General features: G+C 42.5%; 1 protein-coding gene across 13 annotated transcripts in view; it reads left to right on the top strand.

Annotated features, from left to right (window-relative positions):
- Nucleotides 1–2694: 2694 nt before the first annotated feature.
- MYO18A (myosin XVIIIA) overlaps nucleotides 2695–16391 on the top strand; it is a 361012-nt gene continuing 347315 nt past the window's right edge. For 9 of the 13 annotated variants that reach the window (XM_033921174.1, XM_033921173.1, XM_033921154.1 and 6 more), the window contains exon 1: nucleotides 2696–2824. The gene's annotated coding sequence lies outside the window, so the exon portion shown is untranslated. Of the gene's footprint in view, nucleotides 2825–3071; nucleotides 3218–4002; nucleotides 4127–16391 lie in introns of those variants that run through there. The other 4 variants (XM_033921159.1, XM_033921155.1, XM_033921152.1 and 1 more) reach the window with 3 other exon arrangements.

Raw genomic sequence — 16391 nt, 5'->3', positions numbered from 1 at the left:
CCAGGAGTTTTGAAAAAAATCACCCAACTGGGCAGGAAAATCGAATTGAAAAACCAATTCAATAGGGCTGAATCGAATCAAAATTTTTTTTTCCTGTATCTGGCAGCATTAGTTTGCGCTACTGTCTTAGACTTTAGGACCTGGGATTGGGGAGAGATGGCATCCTCAGTACTTTATAATGCAAGTGAAACGAGGATTTGGTCAGACTTTTGAAGGGTCTGCAGAAAAAAAATATTGTATAGGCCGGGGACATGAGACAGCAGGAAATGGGAACTTTTCTTCCTTCTATTTTTGTGAATGGAAAGGCTGAGGATGTCAGAGAGGTCAGTTAAAATATGTGCTTTATAAGAAAATATAATAATGTGTTTTATAAAGTTTATAGCATAGCTGGCCTACCCAGTGAGGTGTTCCTAGTGGTGATGGTGGCAGCGTGTCAATGTGTTGAGAGGAAGAGGTGGTCTGGGAAATTCTGCTGAGCAAACTCCGGGCCCATTTCCACCCCCCAGTTAGTCCACTCCACTCAACTGATTCACACACTGAGTGGGTCTTTGGGTGTTGTTTTGGGATCTCTTCCAGTGGTTTATCTCCTTCTGATCCAAGGAAGGAAACTTTGTTATCCTTAGCATTGACCTACAGAATATGTTTGTAACAGCGCTGCTTGTGTGGCATTAGGCTATGTAGTGATCGAAAGAAAAAAACAGACCTTTGCACATTTTTGCACTATATGGTGGGTGTATGAGGAGATTCACATTTCCTGCACAGCTAAGTCCATGTGAAGTTACCTTGTGCTGTATTTGACATCTAGCAAGGTCTCTGTTTGAAAGGAAAGATCTAAACTTAAAAATGAAGTGGCCAGAAGTTATGGTAAAAGCAGATAGTGTAGCTGGTTTTAAGAAAGATTTGGACAAATTCCTGGAGGAAAAGTCCATAATCTGTTATTAAGACATGGGGGAAGTGTCTGCTTGCCCTGGATCGGTAGCATGGAATGTTGCTACTCTTTGGGTTTTGACCAGGTATTAGTGTCCTGGATTGGCTACCATGAGAATGGGCTACTGGGCATGATGGACCATTGGTCTGACCCAGTTAGGCTATTCTTATGTTATGTTCTCATCTGTAGGGGCCTTTGTTTTCACTTCTTATTTTAATGTATTTTTTTTCTGGGAACTTATCAGTGTTTTTTATAATGGGAACAAAAATGGAAGAGAATTAATGTGTGTGGAATGGGGGGTAACTAATTTCTTCAGCTAAATAATTCAATCCACTTCAAACAGACATAGGAGAACTTGTGCACCATTCACACACCCTCCAACCAAAAACGTCAAAAGAAAAAAACTGTTCGACAACCTCCTAGCCATTCGAGCTGCAACACTCGACCCCCAACTCTACAACCAATTGATATCAACCACAGACTGCAAAACCTTCAAAAAGAAATAAAAACCCTTCTATTCAAAAAACACATAAAACCGAACTAACACAATCAGAACTGTCCCAAGCATCACCTGCAACTACTCCATATGTACTTCTAATGTCATGACAATTTAGACATAATTTATGTTATGTTATGTTTGGAATAATGGTTACATATATGAGGTTCAATAAAAGAAAATTTTCACTGCCTGTTTCTATTCTGACCATTTATTCCATTTCATGGTTATTGCAAAAAAAAAAAAATAATAATTTTTTTACATGGGGGGGGGGGGTGTCAAAAAATGATGGGCCCCGGGTGCCACATACCCTAGGTACGCCACTGCGTCACGTTGATCGCACCGTGGACTGAAGATAACACGGGGGGGGGAACGACAGGCCAGAAGGCAAGGCACAGCATGGAGGGAGAGAGACAACAACAGTATTTTTTTATTTAGTGATTGATTTGTCTGTTCAGGAAGAAATGCATTTGTTTCTTTTCCTCTGGGGTTGTACTGCTTGCAGAGTTTTGCATCTTAGGGTCTGTTTGTAAATATTAGTACTTTTAGTTTTTGGTCCTGTATTTGCATGGGGTTATCTGTTTTCTGGTAGGAATGAATGTTGAAAAGCATATAGTGTGCTTTGTGTATTTTAATTTTGTGGTTAACCATTATATGTTGTTAATACGATTATATTGTGTGTGTGTGTGTGTGTATATATATGAAAAATGAATGGAAAAAATGGTGTTACAGTTAGTACTATGTTCAATATATATTTAAAATTTTTTATTGATTTTCAAACTTTTTGACAGTACAATACAAGTAATTGAACATAAACACTGCATAAAACGCACTATTAAATACACAATTAATTGGTTTTAATAGAGAACAATAATAAAAGACAGTATGCATAACCAGTAGTATGGGGGCGGGGTCTGGGGTGGAGATGGGCACGACTTAGCCCAGTGTTCTTCAACTGTCGGTCCACAAAATAATTATTTTATTTCCGCCGGTCCCTGGTGTCAAAAGGTTGAAGAACACTGCTCTAGACTGCACAGTTCGGTCGGAAGCTATGTCCCAGGAGGGGCTCCTGCGCCCGTCCTCCAGCAGCTCCCGAGCAACTCCAAAACGGGGTCGACAAGGAGGTCCGATCCGAACGTCTCCGGAAGCAGGCCCTCTCCCGAGCCCAACCCTCTAGCCCCGGCCCGGCATCTCTTTCCCCTGCATCCTACCTTTCCCATTTCGCTCTCAGGTCACCCGTAACCGACCCTGCTCAGGCGTCCCGCCACCTCTGACGCAACGCTTTTCCTCGAGCCGTGCCCCGCCCTGCCGGAAACAGGAGGTCGCATCAGAGTGGGCGGGACGCCGGAGAAGGAAAGCTGCGGGGCCGGTCACAGGCGACCTGAAAGCTAAGTTGGAAGGTAGGACTGGGGCTGGGGACTTCGGCTTGGGATTGGTGTTCTGCCCTGTGGGTCGTCGGGGGAGGGGGGGCGCGCGCCGCCTTCTCCGCTTTGGCTCGCGCTGCACTGGAGACGTTGGTACCTTGGGGCGGCTTGACGTCCCCGTGTTGGAATTGTCCGTGAGTTGCCTGGAGATGGGCGCAGGAGCGCGAGCGAGCAAGGGGGGGAGGGAGGCGGTGCTCGGCGCGAGGGCCAGTCGAATGCGTGCGGTTTGGCATCCCTGCTTATAGGTGGCGGCTGGCGATCAGGACTGTTTGTGGATTAGGGTGTATTGCATGGCTGCTGTTGTTCGGGACCCACTAATTGTCGATTATGGGAGTGCAAAATTTTTGGTTTGTGTAGAAGACTGTTCCGGTGGGTGTAATTTTTGATTACTACTGGAGTTTTAAATTCCCTATTGACTTAGTTTAATATTCCTGGAAAGACAATGGGAAGAAGGGTTAAACCAAACCCCCCAAACCTGTCCGAATGCTAGCAGCAGAATATCCATCAAGGGAGGAGATTCAAAATCCCTATAGGAGGGAGATAGAGATAGTTACTTGTACTGATCTGGCTATCTCTGCATTTAAAAAGCACTTGAGTTTCGCGTGCAGGTTTTTTTTTTTTTTAGAAATGGCTCTCTTGAAGACTTAGGAAAGGTTTGGGCCTAGGTGTGAGAGATGCTTTCGGAGTGGTAGGATTGAGGGGGTCTGTCACTGTTGTAGGTTTGGATTAACAGCTGTGTGCCACATGCCTTTCCCCCTCCCCTTGCTCGTCATTGGTTTATTAATCAGAACAAAGAATTTGTTGGGTTGACCGCACACTCCCATAGATTTAAGTTTGCTGAGCGCCTGGCTACTATTGATGTGACAGCACAAGTGAGAAACAATACCAATATGAGTTTTAGCAATATTAAAGCAGTGATCACTAACTACTTTAAATAAGCTGTCTTTATTATGTTGCCAGGCTTTGATTCCCCCCATCTCCATTAAATTCTACTTGAATTTCTCACCTTCTGGTAGCTTGATGGCTTGGCTCTTCAGAAAGCCTTAAAAAGAAGCAGCAGGACAGCTGAGTGCTTACAACATAACTATGTAAATCATGGAGCTCCAGGGTCTAAGCCTATTATCACTCCCTATGTGATTTTTAAACAACTAGCTTTAATATGCTTTATCTGTGTGTATTATACTAGGAAAGGCAGTATATTAATCCAAATAAACCATAACTATATATAATGTTATTGAGTCAAGTGTTGGAAAATATCTGGCTACTGAGGAAGTACTGGTAAGTGTAATTTCCTAATTGCTTATGCCTAAATAGTATAGAAAATGTCTTTTATTTCCATAAAACATTGCCTTTGTGACCAGAATAGTCAAATTTTGCAGTTTACTATTTAAAACATGAAAATGCTGAATTTTCATCTTTTCATTCTTATAAAGAAAAACAAAACACCATATGAATCACAACATGTATTTATATTGAAGTTATACAAAGATGACCACAGAAGATTTAGAAGTGAGTACTTTTTCAATTACAGTGGTGCCTTGGATTACGAGCATAATCCGTTCCAGGAGCATGCTCGTAATCCAAAATGCTCGTTTATCAAAGTGAGTTTCCCCATAGGAAATAATGGAAACTCGCTTTGATACGTTCCCACCCCCCCACCCCCGATAACCGGCATCGCTCCCCCCCACTCGCAAAGGCCCCCTCGCTCCAACCGGCACCCCCTCTACCGCGTGAACCGGCCCCCCCCGCCAGTACAACTTAAATTTACTCACCTCCCCATCTAGCACCAGCACCAGCACCGGCACGCAGGCACAGCTTGTGTGCCTAGAAGATCTTCCGGCTTCAGTTCATAGACAAAGCGCGCCTTTGTCCCGGCGCGCTTTTGACCTGACACCTCCGGCTTCTGCCTGCCTTGAGCATGCATCTGCGCATGCTCAAGGACTTCTATTCTCCCTCTTGCCGAGAATCTCGGCGAGAGGGAGAATTAGAAGTCCTTGAGCATGCGCAGATGCATGCTTAAGGCATGCAGGCAGAAGCCGGAGGTGTCAGGTCAAAAGCGCGCCGGGACAAAGGTGCGCTTTGTCTATGAACCAAAGCCAGAAGCCGGAAGATCTTCTAGGCACATGAGCTGTGCCTGCGTGCTGGTGCCGGTGCTGGTGCTAGACGGGGAGGTGGGTAAATTTAAGTTGTACTGGCAGGGGAGCCGGTTCGTGCGGTGGGGGGGGGGTGCTTGTTGGAGCGAAGGGACCTATGCGAGCGGGGGGGAAGCGATGCCGGTTATTGGGGGGGGGGGGGGTTCCTCGCAAATCAAGTCAACACTCAGTTTGCGAGTCAAAAGTTTGCTGAGTGTTTTGCTCGTCTTGCAAGACACTCGCAAACAGGGTTACTCGCAAACCGAGGTTTGACTGTATATTATAAGTCACTTTCACAAATCATCCCCTAAATGTAGTATCCAATCATGTTCTCATTATATTGTCCTTGGTAGTGGCATTTGAAGTCCACTATCCTGGTGGAAACACTCACCTTGCTCCTATGAGTATGCTCCCATGTTCTCCTTGAAAATCTTAAGATTAGCATCAAGGACTTGGACTTTGAGAGACATCCTACATCCCATTTTACTGTAATTATTCACCAGATTCTCAACCAGCTCCACATAGTTTTCAGCCTTGTGATTGCCTAGGAAGTCCTGAATCACAATGACAAAGCTGCTCCAAGCTGCTTTCTCCTTCCTAGTTAGCTTCTTGGGAAATTCCTTGCACTCCAGGATCTTCTTTATCTGTGGTCTGATGAAGATACCAGCTTTGATTTTTACCTCAGACTGATTAGGGAAGATGTTTTGAAGTTTACGGACTCCTTATCTAGAGCTCTAACAAATTGTTTTATTAGACTCAATTTGATGTGCAGTGGTGGCATCAGCACCTTCTGGGGGTCCACCAGTGTTCACATTTGACGTTGTTTCTCCCCACAGAGAACTCATTCCACTATGGCCAGTCCTGCCTTTGGTAGTGTGCCTTTTTAAAAATGGGCACAGATGCTGTGTGTGTGTTACACACACAATATTTGTCTCATTAAGAAAAAAAGAAAAACGCCCTCTCCAACATCCCCCCGATGAACAGCACCAGGGACTGACCCCTCCCCCGCATCAGCAAAAATTGGCAGGAGGAATGCCAAACCGCCACCCTCTCCACGTGAGAAAATTGGCAGGAGGGATGCCAGAAGTCATGAGCAAGAGAGAAGCTCGGCCCCTCTTGCCCCAAGGCCTGCCATTCCAAAATGGCAAGCCATACCCTCCCCGGTGCTTCATGTGATGCACAGGGGGTACTGTTTGGCTTAGATCCCTTAGGCATCTGAGCCAATCAGTCTTAGGCTCTTCCCTCTGTATCCCAGGATACAGAAGGAGGAGTATAAGGCCTGATTGGCTGAGACACCTAAGGCTCCTCTCCTTGTTGGAGGGGAAGGGTTGGTGCAGGGGGGCCCTCTGTTGGCATGAGGGAGTGGGCATCCCTCCTGCCTATTTTCACGGAGGGAGGGTCTGCACCCAGTGCTGGTTCGTCAGGGGGATGTCGGGGAGTAATGTCATTTGGAGGGGGGCTTTTTTTAAAATATTGTGAGTTTGTAACACATGCACAACATCTGTGTCCATTAAAAAAAAAGGTTTCCTGACCAGAACAGCTGAGTGGCAGGAGACTGCTTCGGGGCTCCCCCTGCCAGCTTTGTGCATGTTCTCTCTCACAGCGATTTATCAGTGGGATCAGACGGGGATTACGACAAATTTCTGCTCAAATCATTTGCATGCAACCATTTTTGTGCATCAGTAGCTCTTTTGGAATTGGCCAAAAATTGGAGCGGAGCAGATCCATGCGGTCATACCGACCCTGTTTAGTGCATCTAGGCCTGTGTGCCCCGAGTCCCAGCATGTCTAACATCAGTGCTGCTTTTTTTTCTTCACTATTCAGCTTTGATGTGGGGAAAGAATGTTAAAACTGACAAACTGAATTTTTGGCTAAAAAGTGACTGACTGGTAACAGACAGAGGAGGTCAATGTCCCCACTAAGTCCAGTTATGTTTTGCAAAATGTTTGTCCGTTTTAATCTTGGCTATCTTCTAGTCTTCTGTAGTTTTGAAGTGCCTTACAGGAATGTTACTCTGCTGAGTAATGTTTTTTTATGTTTCTGAAGATTTAGGGCCTGGACTTTTTTTTCCTCCATTGGATGATATAGTTTATAATAATAGAAGAGGATGAATATAATCCTGTTTCTCAAATGTTTCTCTCTCCGGGGGGCAAGGGGGGGGAGAGTTAATAAGTTTCTATAATATAGAGTGGAGGAGTAGCCTAACTGTTAGTGCAGTGATCTGAGTATCAGGGAGGCCAGGTTCAAATTCTTATGTTGTTCTTTGTGATCTCATGGGCAAGTAACTTATCATTCCATTGCTTCAGGTGCAGACTTCGATTGTAAGCCCCCTTTAGAAACAGGAAAATACCTACTGTACCTGAATGTAACTGAGGTTGAGCTACTGAGAAAAGGTGCAGGTTATCCTTCACGTTCCCTGTTTGTATCATAGATAACCAGAGCTGCTCTAGGCAAGGTTTAAAATTACCCCCATCCCTCATATAAGTGGCTGTTATATAGCTGCTGAGTGGTTCTAGCACTGGCCAGCATACCTAAAGGGAGGGCTGTCTCTGCAGAGTGTTCCCACAATGATTCAAACAGTGGCTGGGAGGGGTAGTCTTACTTTTTCCTATTAATTTTTCCCTCTACTGTTTAATCTTTTCTGGCATGTATTTCTTGGCATGTCCTTATTGATTTTCTGTTGTCATAAATTTTTTGTTCAATGTTCTTTGAGATATATAGATATATATATATATATATTTTTTTTTTTCTAAATAATGGTTTGTTTTCTTATCAGTTCAGGGGTAATGATTTTTTGCCATGGCTGGCTGTATGCCCAGATATTCAGTGCACTTAACTGGTTAAGTGCCAATATTCAGCCTTAACTGGTTAAAGGTAAAACAGCCAAGGATAGATAGCCAACCAAGTAGCAGTCCAAGTTTAACTTGGGGCCATTTTTATTAAACTGCACTAGAGGGTTTTAGTGCTAGCTGGCATGGTAAATGCTCTGACATTCTTAGAATTCCTATGAACACCAGAGCACTTACTTTGCTGGCTTACATTAAAAAAATCTCTAGTGCAGCTTGATAAAGGAGGTAGGGGGCTAATTTTGGCACTTAATCTGCTCTGCCCCCTAAATAGCCAATTTTGGCTTAGGTGGTTAATGCTGATATTCAGTGCCACTGAATCAGCCAACAGCCTTGCTTAAGCGACTTATGGTAACTGGGCAGGGGCTTCTCCTGCCTGGTTAAATCGCTTTGAATGTAGATCCCAATACAGTATATTGATGTAATATTTTTAAGTGTAAAAACAAAGAAAAGTCTGAATTGTCCTTTGTGGTATCCAGTGTGCTGCTTCCTAGGCCTGGTGCCTACTTCTTACTTTAGCTTTAGTAGTATCTTACAGGATATAATGCCATCCTGTTCTTTTTTTTTTTTTTTTTTTTAACTTGTTTGAAGTATTAAATACCATAAGAAGTTAGTCATCCAATCATTTTCTTAGTTTTTCTAGCTCTGGGTTGTTTGTTAGGGGATGTAACAGATCACCTGTTGGGCAGGCTGGCCTGTATTTTTAGGAGGGTCAAGACACAAACATACAATTCCACACAACAGACTTTTATTCTGGTTTGTTTGCCTCACACATTATAATAAAGCTTGGCGTACCTCAGCCAAATTGTGTCTACCTCAGACCTCTCCTTTCTCCATGGACCTCTCTCTGAGTCATGCCTGAGCAGAAATGCTCCTCCCTGAGACTCGCCCCTCTGACTCAGTACTGAGCCAAGCAGTGCAGGGCACTCTGGGACCTATACTCTTTCTCAAATACATGGTGCCCTCTGCTGCCCAGTGGCATATCAGCAGTCCTAGAGAGGGGAAAATCCCTCGTTCTGCCACAGGGGAGTAGTTTTCTCCTGTTTTATTTGTAGTAGTGTCTCTCTACATTTTACGTGAAGATTCAGTTTTTGGTAAAAGATTTTAAGGCTACAGTCTTTATGGGTTTCTAGGGCTTTAAGATGTTGACCCATATTCTCTGGGTCACTGAACGAGTGACTTGGGGGTTGTTGTTTTTTGTATGTGATGGATGGAAACTGGAACTGTGATGGCAAATGCATCTGTAAGTCAGATTTCTGTTGATTTGATATTATCTAATCTAATCTAATCTTCATTTTATATACCAAATGTACTCCCTAAGGAGCTCAACTCGGTTTACAGTTCGTTAAAAAATGAAACATAACAAGTAAAAACTGTGGGATAAAAACAGAAATTGGTTAGATTGGATGGAAAAACTTAGAAAAAAGTATATTGAAGTAGCCAGGTGTGAATTTGATTGAAGGTTGTAAAATTTGTTTGAGACTTATGTTTTGGGCAGTGATTTCTGAATGGAGTGGTATGTGCTCAGAAATGACTCTATGCAGGGATGATATGCAGATGTTGATAGCTGATTCCTATGACTTGCAAATAGATGTCATAATTGAAGCTGAAAAAGCTGCGAGTCAGGATGTGGTTAATCCTGTAATAGTACTGGTGTGTATTAATAATCCAAGGGTAGGTATCATTAGAAATTAGTAATATGTAGTTATGCTATATCTTATGTAAATCTTACTGCATTTTGACACAACACAAAACACTGATCGGATTCAAGAGCTACAGCTGCTGAGATAAACCATTGCTTTTCAATTGTAATAGTATCTAAGGTTAATATGTAAGATTTTACACAAACCTTTTTCCTCTCAACTGTGGTTTAGTTCTCAGAATTGTATTGGAAGCCATAAAATAGAGAGGAAGATCCCCCAAGCACTGAGAGATACAATTAGAGACAAAGAAAATATGGTTGAAAGATACAGCCATATTCCCAATTGAATTGGATCCTTCTGGCCTGATTAACTCTTATGTGTTAACTATAAGTACTTGTTGCACTTTTTGATCCATATACTCCTGGTGGCATTCTGAACCAATAAAAAGAAAATTCTGTACACAATATTTCAAAGCTGATTAGTAGTGTTTTGCGTAGAATTCACCCCCTCTTGAAATTCCTTCCTGCCTGCCTTTTCCTGTCTCAGGTTCCAGCCTCCACTTTTCCGTCTCTCACTTCAACTGCAGTTCTATCTTTCTCTAAATCCCACCCCTTTCTCACTCGCACTTTGAATTCTCTCCCTGGCCCCCCATGGTCTGGCATCTCTCCCTCTCTCCAGAGCCAAGCCTCCCTTCCCACCCACTTTCTAGTCTGGGTCACTCTCTTCCTCTTTCTACCATCTCCTCCCACCCCCACTTGTGGGACAGCAGCCATATCTCCTCACCCAACCCTACCCAACCACCTCTCTTGCTTGCACCCTGAATCCTTTCCCTATTCCCCATGGTCTGGCATCTCTCCCTCTCTCCATGACCAAGCATATCTTTCTCCCTTCCTACTCCCTTTCCTGGTCTGGGACACTTTCTCTCTCCCCTTCTCCCTCCCTTGTGTGTCCAGCATACATCTCTCCCCCTTCCACATGTCTCCTCATCTCTCTCTCCCCCTCCAATTGTGCATCTTGCATCCATGTCTCCTCATCTCTCATCCTCCCCCTCCACTTGTGGATCTAGCATCCATGTCTCCTCATCTCTCTCTCCCACCCTCCACTTGTGGGTCCAGCATCCATGTCTCCTCTCTCCCCCTGACCAGTAGTGCTGCACGATTCACGATTCAAATCAGTTCACTGATTCACTTCGGGTGAATTGATTCAAATTTTAAAAAATTGGCTTCCCGATTCGGACCCTCTCCCCTCGCTCCCTAAAGCAGGAGCGGCAGCTCTGCTCTTGCTGGCTGGCTGCTGCCACACCTTTTTTAGAGGGTGAGGAGGAAGGGTCAGTCAGGAAGTGCTGCATCCAGCCTCCCCGAAGGACTGCCCCCCCTAAAGACTGTGCACCCCCCCCCCCCCGGGAAGGCCTCTGTGTTCCCCCTGGCCTTTACCTTGCAGCTTTAGCCTGCAGGAATTTAGGGAGGGAAGGAACAGAATGGGAGAGAAGTTGGACACAAGGGATGGTATGGAGGGGGGATAGAGATACTGGATAGGAAGGTAGTTGGGAAAAGTAAGGGAGAGATGGTGGACTCTGGGGTAGTGGGGAAGGAGGGAGAGATGCTGGATGAAAGGGTAGTTAAGAAAAGGTGGATCTGTGGATGGAGACGAAAAAAAAAGAAAGATGCCAGACCTCCAGAGGAGGGAAAGGAAATGGAAGGGGAGGACAGAAATGGCAGAAGGATGGTTAGAATGGAGAAAGAAGAAAGAAGGAGACCTTGGCAAGCAAGTTATCAGAAGACAACCAGAGCCTGGGACCAACAATATTTGAATAATGACCAGACAACAAAAGGTAGAAAAACTAATTTTATTTTCCATTTTGTAATTACAATATGTCAGATATGAAACGTGTATGCTGCCAGAGTTGGTGTTAGACCACAAATGTGGGCTAGGATTTAAGAGAGAGAAGAAAAGTCTTTTTTGTTTGTTTATTTTGTTTACACCACAGCGCCAGTGTGGTTAGGAGAAGGCAAATGGGGTGAAGAGGCTATAAAACAAACCCACCAAGATGTTTGAAAAAAAACACCCAATTGGGCAGGAAAATCGAATCAAATCGAATCGAAAAACCAATTTAGTAGGCTGAATCGAATCTAAATTTTTTTTTTCCTGAATCGGGCAGCGCTACTGACCAGTTCCCCTTCTGTGTGGATAAGGCATCTCTCGCACTCCTGCTGTCTTGCTCCTGACTTGACAACCCCCTCCCCTGTGTGGATCTGGCCTCTAATTGACCCCTTTCCTATGTAGATCAGCATCTCTTACCCATGGGTCATGCCAATTGGCCAGCTCTTACCCATGGGTCATCTCCACCATGACCTTTCCTCTGCTATGTCGGCTGACCCCTCCATCAGCCTGTTCATAGCACTGCCTCTTGCTGGCTGGCCACTATTGCTTTTGCTGCTTGTTTGGAAGGGCTAGCAGGTAAGAGATGCCAAACCACAAGGGGGGAGGAGTCAATTGGAGAGAGGCCAGATCCACACAGGGGAGGGGGATTGTCAGGTCAGGAGCAGGAGAAGGAAGGTTTGCACAGAATTCTGGGTGGATGGGAAACTATGCAAATAATGTGCTGTGCAATTGTGCAGAATTTCATCAGGAGTAACCACAGAAAGAAGCTATTTTGCTAGCAGTAAGCACAAGCAAAAATCTTTCAGTGACAGATCATACCTAGTATATACCCTGACTTAGAAGTGAGGTACATTTTTGTCCTTCAGCAAGCAAAACTAATCTGAGGGTTCTTGTGAAGCTCATACATCAACGTTTCTGAACCTGCAGTTGGACTGCTATAGTCTTCATTGTTGGGTCACAATGAGAGGAAGAACTTATAATAGTTTGTCATGGCAGATGAGGAAGAAGTGTCTGTGAGAGTACACCAGAAGTGTGTGATTGGATTTATGTTAAACTTGGAAAGAGCGTTATTGAAACTCTTGAAATGTTCCCATCCCTGAAAAAAAACAACTGCGCGGAAAGAAGTACTCTTCAGATGATGAAGTGAAAAATGCCACAAGCTGCAGTATTTTGAATTGTTTTGGAAAAGCTTAAAAAATGTATTGAATGCAAAGGACGCTACTTTGGAAAAGAGAAAAATGTTCAGATCCTGTGGAGTCATCTGATTCTGAATAAAGACAGACAAAGCGTCTCATTACTTTTCAATTAGGCCTCATATATGAAGACACTGCTCTGTTGAGAGAACTGCTGAAAAGGCCTCTCTAATAACTGGAGGCTACCTGATGCCTATTTCTACAGCAGTGGTTTTCAACCCATTCCTGGGACATACCTAACCAATCAGCTTGTCAGTATATCCAAAATGAATACTTATGAATGCATGTAAATTTATATCACCATTGTATGCTTTACTGTATTATGAATGTCTAGGTACTTTTTAACTGACTAACAGTGCCGTGCTTTACTCAAATGTTTTATATTGTTTGTAAACCATTTGGATATGTGTATTGAGAATGGTGTCACAAAAATCAGTGAATCATAAACCATATTTATTATTGGAATCCTGAAAACCTGACTGGCTGGGTGTCTCACAAGGACTGCATTGAGAACCCCTATTCTAGAGTCTAGAACTGCTGTGTCGGGCCACTGTGTCCTGGTAGTACCAGGCCAGACTTCAGGGGTACATATTTGCTTGTAGTTACAAATTTGTGTCCTAGAACACTGTGGGCCTCTTACAAAGCCGCGGTAGCGATTCCTGTGTTAAATGTAGTGCCATCCATTCGGTTCCTAAGTGATGCATCACATTTGCCATGCTGGGAGTTGTTACTGTTGGTTTGTAAAAGGGGCCCTGTGATTCTTGGTTTGGCCTCATCAGCTTTCAGACCAGGAGCAAGTTCAAGGGTCTAGCTAGTTACAGGAAGGTTGGAGGCAGCCTGTATGGAACAATAGTTACAACCCTAACTACAGTGATACAGTTATATTTAGTTTCCAAGGATGTTATGCTTAAAACTAAACATCAGTGAGTGTGGAAAGACTGAATGTTTCTGGTCACCAACCTCTGAAATTTTAGCGTCTGTATGGATTATTGCAGAGTTTGATGGTAAGATATGGGAAGGATCCTGGCTGATGGATGAAATATTTATTGGCCTTGGGATAAAAGAGGAAGATGAGGCCTGAAATGACTTGCCAGCAGAGCTGGTGAAGGCCAGCACTGTAGCGTTTTTTTTTTTTTTTTTTTTTTTCCTTCACATGCTTGGAATAAACAGTGAAGGAGTAGTTTTATGGTTGGAATACCCGCTTGACAAGCTGCAAAGCCTGGATTCAAATCCCACTGCTGATAAGATGGCAGTATTTAAAAAAAAAAAAAAAATTAGTGAATTGCAATCTGTTCTTAATGCACAAGAAAATAAAGATCAAGTTATTAACATTATAAATCTATTAGGATACCTAGAGGAAGTCAGGACAGATATGAATTGGGAACATTTTACCATTCCAGACTGGAATTTCTTTTGTAAACTTTGCTCAAAGTATTCCAAAAAATACTGTCGTCTAGATATTTGTCCGAGGAATGTTTTTAGGAATGCATCAATTACTTTTCGAACCCAGCTTTTTAAATGGATTATTATTCAGCTGGATTCTGGTCGGTTCGAGAAAGATTTAGGAAGGATCATAATTACACCTATAGTAAAAAATCCTAAGGAATCGCGTAGCAGTGAAAATAACTATTGACCAGTAGCCAGTATTCCACTGTTTGAAAAAATAATAGAGGGACTGGTAAATGCGGATTTAGTAAAATATCTGGAAAAGTTTAATATTTTACATGATAATCAATCTGGGTTTTGCTCAGGACTTAGCACAGAAGCAGTGATAGCATCGATACTTAACCAACTTACGATTTTGTTTAGTATAGGTTCTAGTGCCCTGATCTTGCAGTTGGACCTGAGCAGTGCTTTGATCTTGTAGATCTTGACCAACTGTTGTATTGTTTGGATTCAATTGGGATCAGTGGCAATGTTAAAAACTAGTTCAGGGGGTTCCTAAAACAAAGAACATATGAAGTGTTTATTGAGGACAATTACTCTCCTTCATGGAGGAACTCATGTGGAGTCCCGCAGGGGTCTCCCTTATCCCTACGCTGTTTAATATTTATCTAGTTCCTTTGGCATATTTATTTCAAAGTTTGAATGTAATGTTCTACATTTATGCAGATGCTATCACTATACTGCCACCCTGTAAGGCTATTTCAAATGAGTTGATTACTCAAATCTCCCATATCTTGGATGAAGTAGAATAATGGATGACACAGGTCAGGTTGAAACTTAACCCTGGAGAAACTAAGGGCTCCTTTTACAAAGCCACGGCAGCGGTTTTAACGTGCGTGACTTTTAATCATGCACTAACCCCTGCGCTAGCTGAAAAACTAATGCCCGCTCAAAATGCAGCTAGCGCATTCGGCGGTTTAGCGCGAGCTATTACGTGCATTAAACTGCTACCGCGGCTTCGTAAAAGGAGCTCTAAGTTTTTCCTAGCAAGCCCCAATGATAAAATACAGGAGACAACTATATATTTGAAGGGGCAAAGTTTCGAGATGGTGCCAAATTTAAAAATTTTAGGAGTAACCTTGGAGCGCAGCTTAACTTTTAAAAAACATACTGATTTATTAATTTTAAAAAGTTATGGTGTACTATGGAAATTTAGGACCATCAAGAAGTTTTTGGATGGGGAATCCTTTCGGTTATTGGTTCACTCTTTGGTGCTATCAATATTGGACTATTGCAATATAGTTTATTTGGGGCTACCGAAGAAGAGGTTACAAAGACTTCGATTGGTCCAGAATGCTGCTTTGCGTCTGATTTTTGGACTTAAAAAATATGACCATGTCAGCCCTTTCTATGCTAAATTGCACTGGTTGCCACTTTGGGCCAGAATTTTCTTCAGGTTTGGGTGTATATATTATAAGGCACTTTTTGGAACATTGCCATATTATTTGATTTCATACCTGAAATTGTCTCGCTCAGCAAAAGATACAAGAAATTCAGGCATTTTCATCTTTCCTGCCCCAAGGTCCTGCCGTTATAAAACTTTTTTAGATAGGACATTGGAGTATCAGGCCGGGAAGTTGAATTCCTGATTACACCCACTGATTTCTCAAACTTATTCTTATTTTACATTTAGAAAATTTTAAAAAACGTATTTATTTGATAAATTAGAATAATGATTTTAACTGCACTGTGTTTAATTAGTATTTCTTTACCTTCAAATTTTAAAATTTTTCTAAATTGTTTTTTAACTAGAGTTGAACCAGTCTTTAGTAGAACTTGTTGTAGGCTGTTTTTTATATTATGCATCTATTCTATTAGATTATAGGATTTTAAATTGTATATTAGCTATTGCTGAATTGATTGTTTAAGATGTATTACCACTGTGGAATTGTATATTATTCGCTGAACTGCTCAGTTTTATTCTTGTTGTGAACCGCCCAGAACTGCTGGTGGGGCGGTATATAAGAAAATAAATTATTATTTGATCTTGGATAAGTCACTTGGCTCTCCATTGCATCAGGCACAAAATTAGATTGTAAACTCTCTAGGTATAGGGAAATAAATTAGAGTCCTTTGAATGCACCTTAGTTTGTGCTACTACTGAAAAAAGTGTGAGCTAAATCCAAATAAATAAAGGGCTGTGATAGGAACAGGAGTTTAGTACAAGACATGAGGCTAAATTTACTAAAAGGGGCAACTACATTACCACATGCTTACTGTACATATATTAATTAATGTGTGTTATTTATTAGAAGTTCCATCTTATTCAATGGAACCTGGTTACTAATAATGTGTTCTTATGCATTAATGTGCATTAATAAATGTAGCTTGTGTTGCGAGGGGAGCTAGTATTGGTTTAAGCAAGAGAATTTATATAATCATGTTTTGTACTTTAAATTTAG

Source organism: Geotrypetes seraphini, chromosome 15, assembly GCF_902459505.1.
Source record: "Geotrypetes seraphini chromosome 15, aGeoSer1.1, whole genome shotgun sequence".
In the NCBI taxonomy this organism is placed as follows: Eukaryota; Metazoa; Chordata; class Amphibia; order Gymnophiona; family Dermophiidae; genus Geotrypetes; species Geotrypetes seraphini.
This window is presented reverse-complemented; position numbering and strand designations above follow the sequence as displayed.